General features: G+C 34.0%; 3 pseudogenes; 2 read left to right on the forward strand and 1 right to left on the reverse strand.

The window, feature by feature from the left end:
• Nucleotides 1-3,722: 3,722 nt before the first annotated feature.
• LOC120185029 lies at nt 3,723-7,638 on the forward strand (annotated as a pseudogene).
• A 192-nt stretch (nt 7,639-7,830) lies between these two features.
• On the reverse strand, nt 7,831-15,860 carry LOC120185084 (annotated as a pseudogene).
• Nucleotides 15,861-15,950: 90 nt separating this feature from the next.
• On the forward strand, nt 15,951-18,831 carry LOC120185023 (annotated as a pseudogene).
• The last annotated feature ends 833 nt before the right edge of the window (nt 18,832-19,664 follow it).

A 19,664-nucleotide genomic window follows, 5' to 3' on the forward strand; every position in this document is an offset into this window, starting at 1 on the left:
ATACAAATACGTGCAAATTGAAAATTATATTAAATTGGATCAATTTTAAATTGATTTTTCGAATCTAATTCAAGGTTAACAAATTTGAGTGATTATAAGGTAGTATAAATTTAAAATTTTCTTAATCTATTGACAACGCAAATCTTGCAGGTACAACTGCTCGAACTTAAGACCTCTAAAATAATAGCATTCTCTTTTTATCCCTAAAGTCACTTGATAAGTTGTCAGATTTAGGGATATTCAAATGAATCTATTACCGTTAATCGTAACCATTAACCGGTGTAACCACTGTATTTTATAGGTTATTTAATCAAACTATTAAGATTTAACGATTTCGATTAACCAAACCGCTAAAAATGTCAATTAGTTGTTATAGTTACGATTAATGAATTTTGATAAATGATTAATCATTGATTAACCATTAATAAATTATAATTAATTAATTATATTATATTTTTAGAAAATAAAATTAGAAATAAAATCAAAATAGTTCAACATATTTTTTTAATTATCATGTTTATATTATATTGGAGTACATTTAATCAAACATAAATGGAAGAAATACATGATTTTAAATATAGAAGTAAGATTTTAAACTGTAAAAAAATGAATATACCTCGTAATATATATTTCTATAAAATAAAATGCATTTACAAATAAATAAGATTTTTCACAAATATACATGTTTCTATCATCGTGATTTTTATGAAAATTTGAAAAATTCTAACTTATGTTAATGTTTGAAAAAAAATCATAATAGGTTAAGCATATGTTACCCTATAACCGAACAATTAATAACGGTTAATCGTCAGTGATTAACCATTTTTTAATGGTTAGGTTATGATTAACATAATTTAATAACCGTTATAATGCTTAACCAACCATTTAGGCTAAACAGTACGATTAAACAACCAATTGGTCTAGTAGGATGAGACACTAGGTCCCTCAAGCAAGGTCAAGTGTTCAAATTCTGATATTTGCGAATAGAGCAAGTTGGGTTGGGAGGGTCGCCCTCTCCCCTACAGTACCCGACTTGGATTAGTAGGTCAATAGATCTGATACCAATGATTAATTCAAAAAAAATTATTAATGTAACTGCTATTTATTTTTCAAACAGTACAATTAATGGTCATAATTTTTTCAATCATACTTTTTACTTTTTATTTTAATAGTTTAAGCTCCTAATTTTATTATTTTTCTACGATTTATTATGTAATATTAAATTTATTGTTTAAAGTAATAGAATATACTTTTAATTTATAAGGGTCTATATTTTAGTTTCACTCGAGGTCTCGAAAATGTCCGAAATGACTTTGTTAACCATATGTTATCCTATAACCGAAACGTTAATAACGATTAAGTGTTAGCAATTAACTATTTTTTAATGATTATGTTATAATTAATAAAATTTAATAATCGTCATTGTTTAAGTTAAACGGTACGGTTAACCGATGATGATCACTCATGGTAAGATGTAGCTTTTGATAAATTAGTAATGTGGAGTATAAAAATTTGATCCTTTCGTATTTATATGATACGTTATATCATAAACATTTTATGGCGCATTGTTAGGCCTACTTTTAGTAATAATAAGGGTAAATTATAAGTTTAGCACTCAAACTATCATTTTTGTTTCATCTTGTTCGTCCAACTGTTTATTATTTCAAAATCAACCCAATGATATATTTTGGTTTCATTTTAGTCATCCAGCGTTAAAAAATTAAATGTGATGCTAACATATTACCATAAGATATTATCACGTTATTATTGAAAAATTAAAAAATACCACATCAACATCTTTGTAATTTTTTTAACAGTAGATGTCCAAAATAAAATCAAACGTAACGTTAAGTATAATTTTGAAATAAAAATAGTTTGATGACCAAAACAAAAAAAATGATAGTTGAGATACTAAAGTTATAGTTTACCCTAAGTAATAATAGAAGGGCAGAATAGTGGATAAGAGGAAAATGGCAGGAACGTAAAAGAAGTACAAGAAAAGGGGTATAAGAAGGAAGAGAAACTGGAAGGACTATAACGTAAGACCAAACCATACTTGTAATCTAATTGTTTCTGCTTTGGACTGGGAATTGGGGTGCTGTCTTCCTCTCTCCCTCTCTAAATCTTTTCTTTTTGCTTTCCTGTTCACTTCTATTATATAATCTCATTGTTTTGAAGCTTCCATTGTTGAATGGGACTAACCTTCTTTCTTCTTCTTCTTGGGTTTCCAACCTTTCAAAGCTCTTTCAAAAATCTCACCAGTTTTGAACCTAACGCTTCTTTCTTTCCTTTTTTCCTCTATCTTTCATGTTTTATCAACTTCTTTTATTATGTAAGTTTTATCTAATCTAGTCCATCCACATTGGTCTTGTAAAGGGTTCTTTTCTTTTCTTTTCTTATTGGTGTTGTGTTTGGATGCTTGGAAAGTTACAAGGGAAGCAATGGGAAAATGGGGTTCTGAGATTTTCTTTTAGTTTTACAGCAACCATGTTCAGAAGATTAACTTTTGTTTTACCTGATAGAAAAAAAAAAGAATCATCTTTCTTGCAGGGAAATTGCTCTACATTGCCCTTGAAGAGTTCGATGAAATTACTGTTACTCAGGGCTGGACATTCTGCAAAAGGTAACATTCTGTTCATAATTGTTTTGAATATAATATGTGGTTTATTTGTTACCTTTTTACTTGCATGTGTAACTATGCATTGGGATTCTAGGAATCTTGATGGTTAGGAGAGTAAGTTTTGAACTTTCTTGTGTATTTGATTGTTCTTTAGTTTCTATTTTAGAGGAGCTTAGCTGGATGTTAGGCGATTTTCATTCCTTCTGTTTCTTCTTGTTTCCCTAGGATAGGTTCGAGTTATTTATAATCATTTACGTCACAATCGTCTTTGGTTCTCGATTTAATGAAGCTTTGATGAGGACTAGAAAGAATTTCCTTATAGGCAGTTGTTTGTCTTTCTGATTCGGACTAGTTTTCAATACAATTCAAGAAAAATCAATAAAGAAAAGTTTACTAATAAGTGGAATATTATGTAACCCCGGAATAGTTTTCGTTGTAGCTAATTCCTTGAGGAGCAAGGTAAAATGATACAAGGTACTCCTGGAGAATTTTAGAAACGAAATAAAAATCTAACCTTTATGCTATCTTTTCATGCCCTTTTGATTTACAAATTAGTGAGTCATAATCATTAAAGATAATGTGACCTCATGAAAAAGCCATTTGCCTTTTTATTTAGACATCTTCCTTTTGTCTACAATAATTTGACGGATAAACTGATAAATGAGGAGTTCATGTTTGCCTCGCAATGCCATGAAACTTGTATTAGAAGAAATATATATATATATATATATATAATCTGTTTTCTTTCATTTTTCATTCTTGTGGTTCTATTTAAGAAGGTTTCGGTTTCATTGCAGAAGATATCATTATATTAGATAAGGACTGTGAATGATTTGGTAAATTTTGGCAAATTTGTTCGTTTATCATTTAATTGTCCTGTCCATACTCGGAAAACGGTAAGTGACTTAATGAGCCTGCTCGAATAAAACAAGTTAAACGGACACGGTTTTAGTACATGACTAGAAGGAAATTAATTTGATTCCTCAATGGGTTAAAAGAATACTTTTCACATTGAATTTCCTGAATAGAGTCTATCTGGACAATTAATTTGAAGAAACCAAATAGAGTGCTGCTCGCATATAAAAGGCTGTGTAGGGTATACATCAATAGATAGGTCTTGTTGAGAGCTCGGCGGCGAACAAAATTAGGTATGGCATTTTTTAGTGTGCATTGTCCCTCTTGTATTCGATGTTTTCCATTTCTGTTTTGTACTTCACTTTTCAGGTATACTTTCCCCTTCTTTCGCGAGTAGATCATAACATGAAAGTATGTATTTCTTCTTGTATAAGTTAGATGTCCTGTTTTATTGATCCAAACTAAAATTGGCTGTCTAAGTTGAAACTAGTGGCCAAACTTTGAGGGGATATTTGCATTCTGTTTGAGTGATGCTTAGCCATTAGATATTTTCAAAGTCACTTCATAGTATTCTCCTATGGTTAATAGATTTACGTATGTGCAGTGTGCTTATTTGATACTTTTCTATTCTTCTTTTGAAGTAGTTTGACATATGCGCAATGTAGTTTTTCGATGATTGTTAAATATATACTTTTCGAGATTAAAGAATGGATTTTGATCTCTATAGTTAACTTACAATTACTGATAATACTATGTTTTGTAAATGTGGAAACTACTTATTTTACATAGGAATGTCAGATAATATTTAAAGATTTAATGGGTTAAAAACCATTAAGGTTAAGGCTACTAATCATACAAAAAAGAAAAAATAAACAAATTTGAGGGTTTCGCGTGAGGTAATCCCCATTTTCTGAGAATCTATTGTGTTTGTCCCTTATTTTGCTTTCATTTTCAACTAGTTTGATCTTAGGTATTCTTGGTACTACAGATTTAGGCATGAAAAATGCTCTAGTGACATGAAATGATGCCGATATTGCACAAAGTGATGAATGTTCTTTTCCAATTTCTTGCAGGTATTTGGTTCCTTATAATTCAACATCCTTCTCAAAATCTCTTTTGTAGGAAGGATTTTGGATCATCAGTCATCAACAGTGACAAATAAGAGTGTCGAGGGGATAATGGTATCAAGTTCTTGCATAAACTTGTCGGACTTGGTATCCGGGGACATGTTTAATTCCTCACAAACTCCTAGAAGATTACCTCGGGTCATGACTGTTCCTGGAATTATCTCTGACGTAGATGGTTGGAAAACGAATGATGGAGATGTTGCCTCTTCTGAATGCCGTGGAAAGAAAATTATCGTGGCAAATTTTCTTCCTTTACAAGCTCAAAGGGATACTGAATCTGGTGGATGGTCGTTCAGTTTTGAAGAGGATTCGCTTCTGTTACAAATGAAGGATGGCTTTTCATCTGATACTAAAGTTGTCTATGTGGGGTCCTTGAAGGTTGATGTGGATTTGAGTGAACAAGATGAAGTTTCTGGGCGATTGTTAGAGGAATTCAATTGTGTGCCTACATTTCTTCCTCCCGACCTTCAGAAAAAGTTCTACCATGGGTTTTGTAAGCATTATTTATGGTCCCTTTTTCATTACATGCTACCTATGTGCCCCGAGTACGGTAATCGTTTTGACAAGTTGCTTTGGCAAGCTTATCTTTCTGCTAATAAGATATTTGCAGAGAAGATAGTGGAGGTAATCAATCCAGAAGAAGATTATGTGTGGGTTCATGATTATCACCTTATGGTTCTCCCAACATTTTTGCGGAAACGTTTCCATCGAGTTAAGCTTGGATTTTTCCTTCACAGCCCATTCCCTTCCTCAGAAATATACCGGACACTGCCAGTCAGGGATGAAATTTTAAAAGCACTGCTTAATGCAGACTTGATTGGTTTTCATACATTTGATTATGCTCGCCACTTTCTTTCATGCTGCAGCAGAATGCTTGGCCTTGACTATGAATCCAAGAGAGGACACATTGGACTTGAATATTTTGGTCGCACTATCTACATAAAATTTTGCCTGTCGGGATTCACATGGGCCAACTCCAATCTGCACTTGATCACCCATCTTCTTCTACTAAGGCCAAAGAAATTGTTCAGCAGTTCGAGGGGAAAAAGCTTATCGTTGGTGTTGATGACATGGATATATTTAAAGGCATTAGCCTAAAAGTATTAGCTATGGAACGTCTCTTACAACAGCATCAAGAGTTGCAAGGCAATGTAGTTCTGGTTCAAATTGTAAATCCTGCAAGAAGCACTGGGAAAGATGTTCAAGAAGCAAAAAGGGAAGTATATGAGAGTACTCAAAGGATAAATAATGCTTTTGGTTTTTCAGGATATGAACCGGTGGTCCTGATTGATCGCCGTGTCACTTTCTGTGAGAAAACCGCTTATTATGCGTTTGCAGATTGTTGTATTGTAAATGCATTGAGGGATGGAATGAACCTAGTTCCATACAAGTACACCGTCTGTAGACAGGGGACTTCCAAAATGGATGAAGCTTTGCAAATTGCTGATGGATCTCCTCGTACGAGCATGCTTGTTGTCTCAGAGTTTATAGGTTGTTCACCGTCCCTAGGTGGGGCAATCAGGGTTAATCCTTGGAACATTGATGCTGTAGCTGATGCATTAAACACGGCCATCACTATGCCTGACGTTGAGAAGCAACTGCGGCATGAGAAGCACTATCGCTTTGTGAGTTCTCATGACGCTGCTTATTGGGCCCAGAGTTTTATACAAGATTTGGGGAGGGCATGCGAAGAGCATTACAGCAAAAATTGCTGGGGTTTTGGTTTTGGACTGAATTTCAGGACATTGTCCCTTTCTCCAACTTTTAGAAAGCTTTCCGAAGAAAACATTGTCTCTGCTCATGGAAGGACATGCAGAAGAGCCATTTTTTTGGATTATGATGGGACATTGGTGCCCCATTCTTCAATTACTAAAAGCCCTAGTCCTGAGGTTATATTGATCCTGAACAATCTATGCAGTGACCCCAAGAACACCGTCTTTATAGTTAGTGGTAGGGGGCAAAACTCCCTGAGTGACTGGTTTGTACAATGTGAGAATCTAGGTATAGCTGCCGAGCATGGATACTTCATAAGGTACATTTCAGTTGTACATTTGAAATCTAGCTTTGATACTATTGGCTCTGTTGCGAATGGATTATGAGAGATCTGAGTTGTATAAATACAATGCAATTCTTTGCATTACACTTTAGGGCGCAGGCGTATTTTTTTTAATGTTGTTTTTCCTTGTAGGTGGAGTAGGTTGTCTGAGTGGGAAACTATTCCAGTTGCTGGAGACTTTGGATGGAAAAGAATTGCTGAACCAGTGATGAAATTGTATGCAGAGGCGACTGATGGCTCCTATATAGAGTCCAAGGAGAGTGCCTTGGTATGGCACTATCAAGATGCTCCGCCTGATTTTGGATCTTGTCAAGCGAAGGAACTAATGGATCATCTCGAAAGTGTCCTTGCCAATGAGCCGGTTGTCGTTAAAAGGGGCCGTCAAATTGTTGAAGTGAAGGCACAGGTATAAATCCATTTTAAGTGCTTTGTTATTCACCCTAATCTTCTTTCATGGTTCGGCTTAACGTTATCCATTTGATGTTCCAGGGAGTTACTAAAGGCTTTGTTACGGAGAAAATTCTTTCCACCATGACAAGTAATGGGAAACCACCAGATTTTGTCTTGTGCATCGGTGATGATCGATCGGACGAAGACATGTTTGAAACTATATCAAATGCAGCTTGCATATCATCTCTCCCTGTTCCTCCAGAAGTATTCGCTTGCACTGTTGGTCAGAAACCAAGCAAAGCTAGCTATTATCTACATGATACTAGTGACGTATTGTCATTACTTCGTAGCTTGGCTGCGGCTTCAAGCTCTACAACGGCAACAAGCGGCAGAAGAACTGAAGTTTGTTTCGAAAGTTGTTCTTGAAACATGATGTATTTGGTTATGCTTTGGATTAGAGTGGCATGAATTGACTTGGTTTAGGTTAAAGAATAGATTCATGGTGGCTTTTGGCCTGACAGAGTTATAATACAGAAATGGAAACACAGTGAACTTTAGGTGACAAACACAGTTGACGTAAGTATTTTCGGATGCTGCTCAGTATTTCTCGGGTTAGATGCATTTTCGTATGTAGTGTTACCGACATGAGGGCATCATTTACTTTGTGTACAAATAACTACAGGTTTGAAGTTCTGTAGCATATATCAATAAATGTTAATCCAATTTCATGCCATGACAGATTTTGAATTAAAGAATTGTTTGACTCGATATGCTTGATTCTCTTGTTCATGGATCGGAGCTGGATCTATCTTCCTCATCTTTTAGTGTATTGATCATTAGTGCAACTTGATTCATGTTAGGCCTTTCGTACGGGTTCGGATTTATGCATTTGAGAGCTATCTAAAAGAGGTTCAACATCCTCTCTTCACTTGCTCCCTGTGAGATCAAGGCCTTGTCGAAGACTTCAACGGTCCATTCCTCCGTAACCACTGAGTGCACCCATCGAGTCAAGTCGATCCCATTAGCCTGGACTGGCTTCCCAGTGAGAAGTTCAAGAAGAATCACCCCGGAACCGTAGATGTCACCTTTAAAGCTCCCATAGGCATCGTTGCCAACGTTGTCAGATTGAAGATCGAATGATTGGTGTTGGAACACCATTAGGCCATATTCACTGATGCCGGGATCCATGTTCTGATTGAACAATATGTTTGTGGATTTGAGGTTACCATGAGCGATTCCATCTTCACGAAGCTCCCCATGCATAAATGCCAATGCCACTGCAACTATGGCTGCAACATTCAATCTGCTTTCCCACTCGAGTGCCTGGCCACTTTCCGATCCTGAATCAACAATCGAATATATATTTTGAGAATTTAAAACTCGAACTGATATAATCAAATTATTGAAAATGAACTTACCATGGAGTAGCCTGAAAAGGCTGCCATTGGGTTGATATTCATAAACCAAGTGCTTCTCTTGCTTGGAACAATAAAATGCGACCGGTGCGAATACATTCGGATGCCTCGCCTGGTCCAGCCTCTGCATTCTCCTCTTCAACTCTTCACTCGTAGAATTCCACTCCCTTATCCTCTTCACTATCGAGCATTACCTTGTAAAGGCTTCCGTGTTTCCCCCTTCCAAGCAGTTCGGCCGGTGCTCGAAGCAGGTCCTTGAATCTTAAACCTTGGACCGTTGGACTTGTTGAATACTCCGATTTATTCTCAGTTATCTTCGACTCGTTGGATGTGCTATTGGTCTCGTTGCTGTGCCTGCTAGCGTTTGCTTCCACTGCAATCGTGTCTTGCTTCGGCTTTGTTTTACCGACTAGTTTAAAGGCGATGAATAACACGGCAATAAGGCCGAGAGCTGCATAACCAGAGTAGATAGCGAAGTTTTTGGCCGATGAATCTCCGGATTTCCGCTTTGACGGAGGACATGGCCTTGAGACTATTTCTCCACAAAGTCCCGGATTACCTGAAAAACTTCCGGCAGAGAACCTCCCTTTGACATCGGGAATCAGACCGCTGAAGTTGTTGAACTGCTGCAGATTGGAGAAGTCAAGATTTGGTACCTCCCCACGAAGTTCATTGTTCTGAGCAAGGAAAGTAATTAGTCCGGAAATTCCAGAGCTAGAAAATTTATTTTGGGTATTAAATTTAAAAATTATGTAAATATTTTCTTTTAAGAGGAAAATTTGAGTTTAAATTTTTTTGTTAAATATTTTTTAAAAGGAAAAGTCAATTTATTTTTTAAGAGTGTCAAAATCTTATTAAAAATGGTGTCATTTTTATATTATATATATAATTTATACGATAAAAAATAATTTTAAAAAGTTTTAGGGCGTAAATTGACACCCCTCAATAATACTTACTCAACAAGGATAAATTTGAAATATAATGAATAGACGGGTGATTATTTTATAATTTTTAATAGTCATAGATTTAAAAATATAATATATTATTATTGAGAGATCGTTTTATAGTTTTCATAATGAGAACTCAACAAATCAATTCCTTATATTCATGTGACTCAACAAAATAATGTGCTATAGTAGGGGATTATTTGTGTATTTTACCCTTAATTAAATTGTTGATGAAATCAATGTTTTTAAAACCGGACCGGATCTTAAACCGGTGAAGGTACTGGTTCACTGGTTCAATCGTGATTGAACCGGGTTGCACCGGTTTATATAAAATATAAAATTTTACATAATATTAAAAGTAATATTAATATATATATATATAACACTATTTTTAAGTTCACAATATTAAAAGGTATAAAAATATCACAAGTCATAACATATATAAGTTAAATACCATAAAATCAAGTGAAACAAAATGATTCAAATCAACTACAACACAATATTTAAGGTAAATATCTAATGAAATTTATCAACTAAATAAAAAAGTATATAATTGATACAAGTATCAATCATCATAATCAGAAAATAAATTTGGGGCGGAAAAAATCATAACAAACGATGTCGTTTGATTTAAATTTTTTTATAAAAAAAACAGAACTGGTTGAACCGACTGATTCACACCGGGTTTTCCGGTTCTTGACCGGTTCGTTGCAAAACTGGTTTTATAGGATGACCGGACCAGATAGGCAATTAGTTTCCGGTTCAATCGGTCGAATCGACCATTATGATCCGATTTTAATAACACTGGTAAAAACTAAACCAGGATACTCTTCCCTTCTTTGGCTAATTTATTGGGAAAATATTTATTTTAAAATTAATTATAAGATTAATATCTAAAATATTATTTAACATAAATATATTTTTTTCAAGTAGAATAAAGGTGTGTTTAATTGATCATGTCTTAATAAATACGCATCTAACTGGTCACGTCTTAAAAATGTACAATATAGGGATGAGTATGAGTTAGGTTTTGACTAACTCGATTTGATCCGAAAAATTTACATCCTTTATCCGACTCGAAAAATATATATCATCCACCCAACCTAAATTCGACTCAATTTTTTGAGATAAAATCCGAACTCGACCTGAAATAATAAAAATATTATTTTTATTCAAAAACAGTGATTTAATTGGAAAAAATAATATATAGAAGGTTATTATTATAATTATTCTTAAATATATAAGATAAATTATATTTTTTCGGATCGGGTTGAATCAGATATTTTTATACTAAACATGAATCCGACCCAACCCAAACCCAATTTTTTTTAAAAAAAACCCGACCCAATCGAATTCGGTTTCCATGCCCATCCCAACTACTATTTGTTAGATGCGTCTTTGTCATGCATGATAAATTATGTTAAATCTCTTGATTTTGATTAATCGAACCGTGAAGATACGAGTTTAATTATCATGTGAGACAAATGTATCACAAATCTCTTGTTGAAAATAATAATAAACATATATTTAATTAAATTTTCATAATATGCTATTTAGTTTATATTATTTTAATTATAAAAAATTAATTAATTGTTATTTTATTTTTCTTATATTTGAATTAATTGTTTTGTAATATTAATTTATTTAAGTAATTTATATTTATATAATTTACACTCAAATAAATTGATGTTTCAAATAATTTATGTTTAAATATTGGGTAAACTACATAAATAATCACTTTTGTTTGAGTTTTATAATTTTTTTCTTCTTGGAATAAAAAACTATAAGATTTGATCACTTTCATTTTGTTTTAATTAAGATGTGGTCACTAAAGGTTAACAGTCGTTAAACCTTTAACAGTTTGCTGACATGACACGGTAAATATATAAAATTAAAATTACATCATTTCCATGTAGATAATGTGTTGATTAAATTTTTGTCACTTTCATTTCATATTTGTATACTTTTGGCCACTTATGTTATCGTTTTATTAAGTTTTGGTCGCTTGGAGATGAGTTAGTAGGAGGTCGGCGCGATGGCGATGGTGCGACAGATCGCACAAGCCGCATGGAAAACAATGATTCATAGGGATCTAAAATCGGAAAATTGTTTGTTCTTTAGCAAAAACAAAGATTCAACGTTGAAGTTCATGAATTTTGGATCGAGTTAAGTGGATGAATTCACTGATCCAATTATCGAGTTGTTTGGATCTATTGATTATGTTTCACCGGATGTGCTTTCTCAAGGGAAAATCACCACGAAGAGTGATATCCGATTATCGGTTGGATCCTTGATTTGTCATCTTTTTTCTTGTTGGATTTGACATTTTGCAATCTCAATATTTGGAAATTGAATTTTAGTTTGTGTGATTGAGATTGTCCAACTTCATTTTATCTCTAGATACATATCCTCTCTTTTTTCTCTTAACTTGTGGTGTTATTATTTAGTATCAAAAGTTGAAAAACTTTCATTATTCTTGAAATGTAGCATAAGTCCTTGAAAGAAAGCAAATAGAGCAATGGAGCATAAATGTATGAAGAAAAAGCAAGGAGAAGATACATAATAATGGGGTTCGGAAGAAAACCTATTAAAAATGGATAAATTGAAATGTTGTCCCTCAACTAATTTGAATTTACAAAAAGACTCATAATCAGTATTTTTCTAAAGTTTAAGGGTTAAAATCAAAATCAAATTGTTTTACTAACGGATTGCTTAATCAAACTAACGACATTTAACGTCCATGTGACCAAAACTTAATAAAACGATAACGTAAGTGATCAAAAGTGTACAAATATGAAAGGAAAGTGACTAAAACTTAATCCATGTATTATCTACGTAGAAATGATGTAATTTTAATTTTATATATTTACCCTGTCACGTTGACAAACCATCACATGTTTAACGGTCGTCACTCTTCAGTGACCACATCTTAATTAAAATGAAACGAAAGTGACTAAATCTTAATTAAAACGAAACACAAGTGACCAAATCTTATGTTTTTGAATTCAGTAGGGAAAATTTATAAAACTCGATGAAAGTGACAATTTCTATAGTTTACCCTTAATTTTATCTTTATATGTTTAAATATTTTACATTAGAATTATCAGGTTCGATATTTACAATAAAACAAAAAAAATAAATCATCTCACTCACAGATGACCTCTATGTGAATCAGTTCCACAACACGACCGTCAGTTAAGTGTTAGAATTTCTTTTTTTGTATTAAACGATTTCGATCGGGATTATCATTATCATCGTCACCCACAATTTGCCCGACATCAACATATATTGATGAGGCAGATTTATTCATTGACACATCAGAGTCGTATGGTAATGGATGACTTGTGAGGAATAATGATTATGGAGATTGTAAACAAAATCCCATCACTCAATGAAATCAACAAAATTATGAGGTATGACATCGATAAATACGAGGTCAGTAAGGGAAATTGTTGCGATAGAGGAGCAATCACACTCAATATCGACGTGCATGCAACATGCAACATGCGTTGGGTTTGATAATACTGGTGTATAAACCCCTTACATTGGACTCAACGGGACTAAAACATGTTGTATCGACAGGGATGATGGCAACAATTGTGTAGGTTACGGTGGTCTACGTAGTGCTGATGTGAACGAAGTGAAAGAGTTTTCTCTTCTCTGATTAATTAGACTGATGATGTTATGTTGGTGGATGCTTTTTCCTGGACTAATGAATCATTCGAGTTCGACCTGTATCGTACCTAGACATGCACATGGTCGGATAAAAACCGATCCGGATCAGATAAAAACTGATCCGGATCGGATAAAATCCGATCCAATTTTTTCATCTAGTAAAAAAATCGGATTTTAAAAAAATCGGTTTGGATTCTAACCGGTTTGGAGGGTCGGATGGTGTAACCGGTTTCGGTTTGAAAAAACCGGAATTTTTTTAAAAAACCGGTTTTTAATTCGGTAAAAATTCCGGTTGTCCAATTTTTTTTCAAACCGGTTATACTATCTGGTTTTAAAATATCCGATCCGGTTTAAAAAAACCGGTTTTTCCCAAATCCAGTTTCAGATATTTTTTTCGCAAAATCGGATATTCGGATTTTTTGTGCACCTCTAATCGTACCGTAGATACCTCTTATATTATATATTTGTTTTTGGTTTGTTTTGTTTATTTTTTAATAGTTGTTTCCTTTTCTATTCTGCATTTATTTGTTGGTACATTTTCGATCGTTTATCGGTTATTTTTTTTAATTATATTTTAGTTTATGTGTACGATTATGTTTGGAAGCTTCCATTATAATTCTATATATTTCTTATTTTTAATAAAAGTAGAGCCTTTTTATAAAAAATTAGAGTAATTAAGTTATTTATTTTAAAAAATTTAATTAATTAAATCCTTTTTAATTATCAAAACAATTAAGTCTCTCAGTGGACATCATCACCGATTCATCTCATCATTCTATTGGTATTAATCTCGGTCTAATTTATATAATTATCTAAATATAGATTATTTTGAATGATTTAATTAGAATTATAAAGATAATCAAACTCTTTTATCAAATATTAAATATTATTATATTATCAAAAATTAAAAAAATGAAATTTTAGTTAAATTCAAACAATCTGTTTTATATTTCAAGTGCCTTAATATTATTATAGATTAAATCATATTTAATATACTTTAGGATAATAATCTTTTAATATTTTATTAATTAAATTACTATAAATATAAATAATTATAAGAAAATAAATAAGAAAATAAAATCATCAATTCAATTAATTAAAAATATGTTTTCTTTGATTTGACTTTACTAAATAAATATATAAATAAGCTATACAAATTTTACATGGGCGGTATTGGTTGTGGTTGGTACGCGTGGCGTTAGGGTAAAGAAAGTGCTGATGTGGCAGAAAAGCTCATCAAAGGGCCCCACCTTTCCTTTTATGTCACAAGCAAGCACCATTGTTGTCTCTCTTCCACTCCCTCCTTTGATATCCCCCCCCCCCAAAGCGACTGTACACAACGCGCTTTCACTAGAGGACAGACGTTCTTATAAACTAAAAGGTAAATTACATATTTAGTATTTAAACTATTAGTTTTGATTTATTTTATTATTTAACTTTTAATTTTTTCAAAATCATACATAATATTTAATTTTTATCTCGTTTTAGTACCTTAATTTTAAAATTTTAACAACAATTTTTATGGATAAATTACACCATTCATCCCTAAACTATATTTTCACTCATATTTTGGTAATAAAGTTTAAAAATTTTCAATTTAACTACTTAACTTTCAAATAGCTCTAATTTTTTTAATAATTTCTATGACATGACATTTTTATTATTATCTTATTAATATATAATTAAAAATAAAAAAATTCAATGTTAGAGTGATTAAAGGAGGAGTTATTTCAAAGTTAAGTAATTAAATTAAAATAATTAAGGGTTCTTTCAAGGAAAAAACTGGTCCAGGTTCTCCTACTCTGCTGGAAATTATAGCCATTAAAAGGGGTCTAATTATCTTTGATTCTATTCTTTAGTTTTTTAAGAAACAGTGGATTGTTGAATCTGACAGCAAATCTGTTGTGGATTGGATTAAGAACTTGGAGAATTGTCCTGTAGGTTTTCGGGATTTAGTCAAAGAAGTTGCTGATATGATTAAGGTTTTGCAGGGTGCTATTAAATGGGTAGACAGAACTGCTAATATTGAAGCAGATACATTAGCTAAGGCTGATATTGGATAGTTTTCTTATGTTTGTTGGGTTTTGTTGTTTCTCCTTTATGTCAGATGTGTGTCAAGGTGGGTTGAGGGTTGTTTTTGTAAGGGGTTTGTTTGTTCTTAAACATCATATAATCTTTCAGTTATTAATAAAATTTGAGGCACTCTTTTCCTCCTTCCACTGATTAAGGAAAATCAAGCGGTGTTCCTTTAATTAAGAAGGGGTTTTTAATGAGGCCTCCACCTCCTATAAAAAAAATTAAAATAATTAAAATTTAATGATCAAAATAAGAGTGAGAAGATAATTTAGTGATGAATGATGTAATTACTCATAAAAAGGTGTAACGTGTAAATCGCTAGTTAAATTTTTAATGGTTAGTTACTAAAACAAAACAAAAACTAAATGTTAGATATGATTTTAAAAATTTGAAAGTTTGAGTACTAATACAGGTCAAAACTGATATTTTAGATATTAAACTTATAATTTAACCTAAATAAAAAGAGACGGGAGAGTGAGACCCCGCGCGTGGGATAAAAACCCTAAAATATCTGAAAAAACACCCTACATTTTTCAATTATCCATTCACCCCATAGTTCAATATCTTCCACAAAATAAACCCACATTTTTTTAATCAAACAAAAGAAAGAAACAGAGTCCAACCAGAATACGCCACGTGTCCAGTAACCCGAGCGTTCTCAGCCACAAGATCCCGGACCCCACTTCTCGAATTTTCCATGGAAATTGAAAAATTCGGGAAATTGAATCTGACGTGGCGCCCTTCCCTGCTTTTATACACAAACCAAACGGGCAACTTCACAAAAACCTTGTTTTCTGCTCTTTTTTCCCACTTCAAGCAGTTTTCGAGATTTTACCTTTGCTCCGGTAAGTTCGTGCTTGATCTGTTTTCTTTTGCGGATATTCTTCTTATGATATTTGTTGTATGTGAGTCACTGTTCATTGGCGAGGAAAGAAACCGTGTTTGTTTGTTTTGAGGTTGAATTAGTTTGATTATAGCTATGACTAATTAATGATTGTTATTGTTATATATGGACAGATTTGATGTTCTAGAGAGTAGGTTTGGTTTCCTCGATAGTTGCAGGGGTTATTATTCTAGTTTTGACTCCGCAAGATTTGAAGCGAAAATCCGTTTCCGGTGATGGCTACTCAGGTACGTAGCAATTTGTGTGCTGTTTGTTTCGCGGCTCATACTTGCGCTGGGATAGTGTTATGGGCTCTAGGTTTTTAGTTTCAATGAGATTTTTGGTTTCGAATGAGCAGATTTGTCCATTAAAGCTTTTTCTAAGATATATATTGGGAATGGAAGTCAAATACATTTCTTTGAGCCAAACGCTCTGCTTAGGTGCTAGGATTGGTTAGCTTCAGAAATGCTCCATGTTTTATGGATTGTTTGTAATTTTTGGAATCACATGCTGTTCTTTTCTTCCGAGTTGTGTGTTTGTTTCTTATGCATAAATCTATCTTTGTGTGTTTGGTTCAATGTGAATTATCATAGGTTTTAGCATTAACTGTTGTTGTTTGAAAGTGAGACATTGAGATTCATATTGTCGTGGCACTAAATTGTGGTCACAACGCACTGTAACGGCCGTATTGTCCGCATCCGCAATTTAGAAACATAGTTTTAGGAAACAAATCACGCTATAACGTCAGCAGCATCCACGACAGCTACACTAGTGCTATGCATATTGTGGATAATGTTCTCTTGTTGTTTAATAGACATTTAAATTTTGATGCAGGACCAAATTGAAGTTGCAACATCACCCAGTGCTCGTAAATCTGGTGTATGCTGTTCCAATGGCAGCTCCCAATCTGAGACATTGAACCAGTTGCAGAAGTTATACACCTTTAATAATGACTATACTCCCAAGGTTCCTTTCTTAATGTTGCCTGTTAATTATACTTTCCTTTCAAGAGGGGTTCAGACATGTTATTGTTAATCTTTTAAGGGATATGCTCAAATTTATTTCTTTTCCATTAAAACAGGCTAGGAAACCCTACACTATAACCAAACAGAGGGAGAAATGGACTGAGGAAGACCATCAGAAGTTTCTTGAAGCTTTAAGATTGTATGGTCGTGGCTGGCGCCAAATAGAAGGTAAGTGCACAATGGGGGTGAAGTAATTTACTTCTTTTCGCCACAACTATGGTTTGCACTGGTTAAGTTACCCTTGTTTTCGTGCAGAATATATAGGCACCAAATCAGCAGTTCAAATTCGAAGCCATGCTCAAAAATTTTCTCTAAGGTTAATTGCGTCTAAGTTCTTTACAAGATTTCCTTGATTAAGATACCAAGAATTCCCTGATTAAGAAAATGTATTATTACCAAGAATTCTTTGATTAAGAAAAATGTTCTGCATACTCTGTTACCGTGCAATGTGTAGACACTCTTAGGCAGGTTTTTCTTCTGAATTTGTTCCTGATATGCGTGATTTTCTTGTTGTGGTTTTAGGTTGTCCGAGATTCAAATGGTGGCTTTGGGGGTTCCATTACACCGATTGAGATACCGCCTCCTCGTCCAAAAAGAAAGCCTGTACATCCATATCCCCGCAAATCTGTCAATTTGATCAAAGGAAAATCACCATCAACTCAACCAGAGAGATCGCCAACCCCCAACCAAATTTTCAGAGAACAAGAGATCAAATCACCCACGTCAGTTTTGTCCGATGTGATGGGGTCTTCTGACCTGGAGCAACAAAAGGGATGTTCCTCCCCAACTTCTTGTACTACTAATCTGCAGTCAATCAATACATCCCCTATTGAAAAGGAAACTGACCATGCGACTTCTAACTTATCTACTGAGGAAGAGAAAGCTTATTTGTCGTCTGTGAAGGTTTTTGGTCATTCGGCTGTGGAAAACATTTTGTCCATGGTAAAATTCTAGGGTTAAATCTCTGTCTTTGTTTTGTAAAGACCTGTTGCCGATCTTTATGACTAATTTATTTTTCTTTCATGTATTATCCAGAACCGCAATGCAGATTTGAAGGACTTTGCATGTGCTAAAGTAGACGATGCAGCACCAGTTGCTCCGTCTGCTACTATTAAGCTTTTCGGGAAAACGGTTAAGGTGAAAGATTCCCCTCAACCTTTCATAGGTGAAATTTTTTTTGAGTCAAAGACTGCTCAAGAGGATATTGATGGTGTCAGTAAGATGCTTGTTCAGGCATTACCGTCGACTTGCTTAGACACAAGATTGTCACTAGGTACAGTTATCGATAACTGGAGTGCTGTACCTTCCAGAGTCCATACCTGGAATTCCAGCCAGATAAAAACGACTCTGTAGAATCTACTGATGATGCCCCTCTTCCGTCGTGGGCTTTTTACCAAGGTCTACCCTTCGGTTACATTACTTCATTTAATCAAACTCACACAGATTCTGGTGTTGTAGAGAAGGACACTCTAAACGACAGATCCTGTAGTGGTTCAAATACTGGTTCAGTTAGTGAACCAGTAAATAGGAAGGGTTCAAATTCCGTCGATTCCAAAAGCCAACATCTTCGTCCCTCGCCCCAAAAATGTAGTAAGGGGTTTGTGCCATACAAAAGATGTTTAACAGAAAGAGACATGTCATCATCTGTTGTTGTGTCTGAAGAATAGGATAGGCAACGAGCCAGAGTATGCTCATAGTAGTTGCCACCCGCCATTGTTCTGATATAATGAAATGTCTAAAAGCTTTTAAGCTACTTTAGTTATTACAGATGTTCCTTTCGAAAGGTTATAGTTTACAGAGGGGAAAACTCGAATCGGTTGTAGACTATTTTAACTGTTTTTGTATATCAGGGCCCTTCAGGTGGCTCATCGGAAGCAGAGGTGACGCTGGCAGCTTATCACCGTGGTTCGATACGACTATGTTTTTTGAGTTGGAACAGCCCGCCGTCTGTGTTCTGAGTTGAAACTGTTTTTTTTCACTTAAGGCCTCATAAACTTATCCCTAAACAAGACACACAAAACAATACACGAATGTGGATCTCATTAAAAAAAAAAATTTATCCCTAAACGGAAGAAAAGAGTGCCCCACAAACTTATCGGGACACTAATATGCAATAAAACATAAGAGTAATACACTGGCTACGAATTTCCAGTGACCATTTGCAACTAAATTACCAATACGAAGATTATGAACTATGGAACAACATTTCAACAACGATAACCAACCAGGCCAACTCAAACACTTGCTCCTCAGTGAGGCTTTTACTATTAAAAACCGTGTCATTCCTACGTAACTAAATTATCCAAGTGATCCAAAGAGAGCCATATTTCAAATGAGTTTAGTAGCGTAACGAACCTTTTGGGTATTTTATAATCTTCAATGTTGCCTGAAAATATAAAATCTACCTTTCAAAGATGATACATGCACCCCATGCCACAATTTCAAAGATGGGCTAACTCTTCCACTTGGTAAATTACAAGAAACATGGCCAAACTTCTAAAGGACAAACTTCAAACTTCAATCCAAGCATTCATCAGTAAAGGAATTCAAGCCTACATGGAAACAGAAGAATTCAAGGAGGGAAATCCATTCATT

The sequence above is a fragment of the Hibiscus syriacus genome, unplaced genomic scaffold (genome assembly GCF_006381635.1).
Source record: "Hibiscus syriacus cultivar Baekdansim isolate YM2019G1 unplaced genomic scaffold, ASM638163v2 tig00112988_pilon, whole genome shotgun sequence".
NCBI classification, from domain to species: domain Eukaryota; kingdom Viridiplantae; phylum Streptophyta; class Magnoliopsida; order Malvales; family Malvaceae; genus Hibiscus; species Hibiscus syriacus.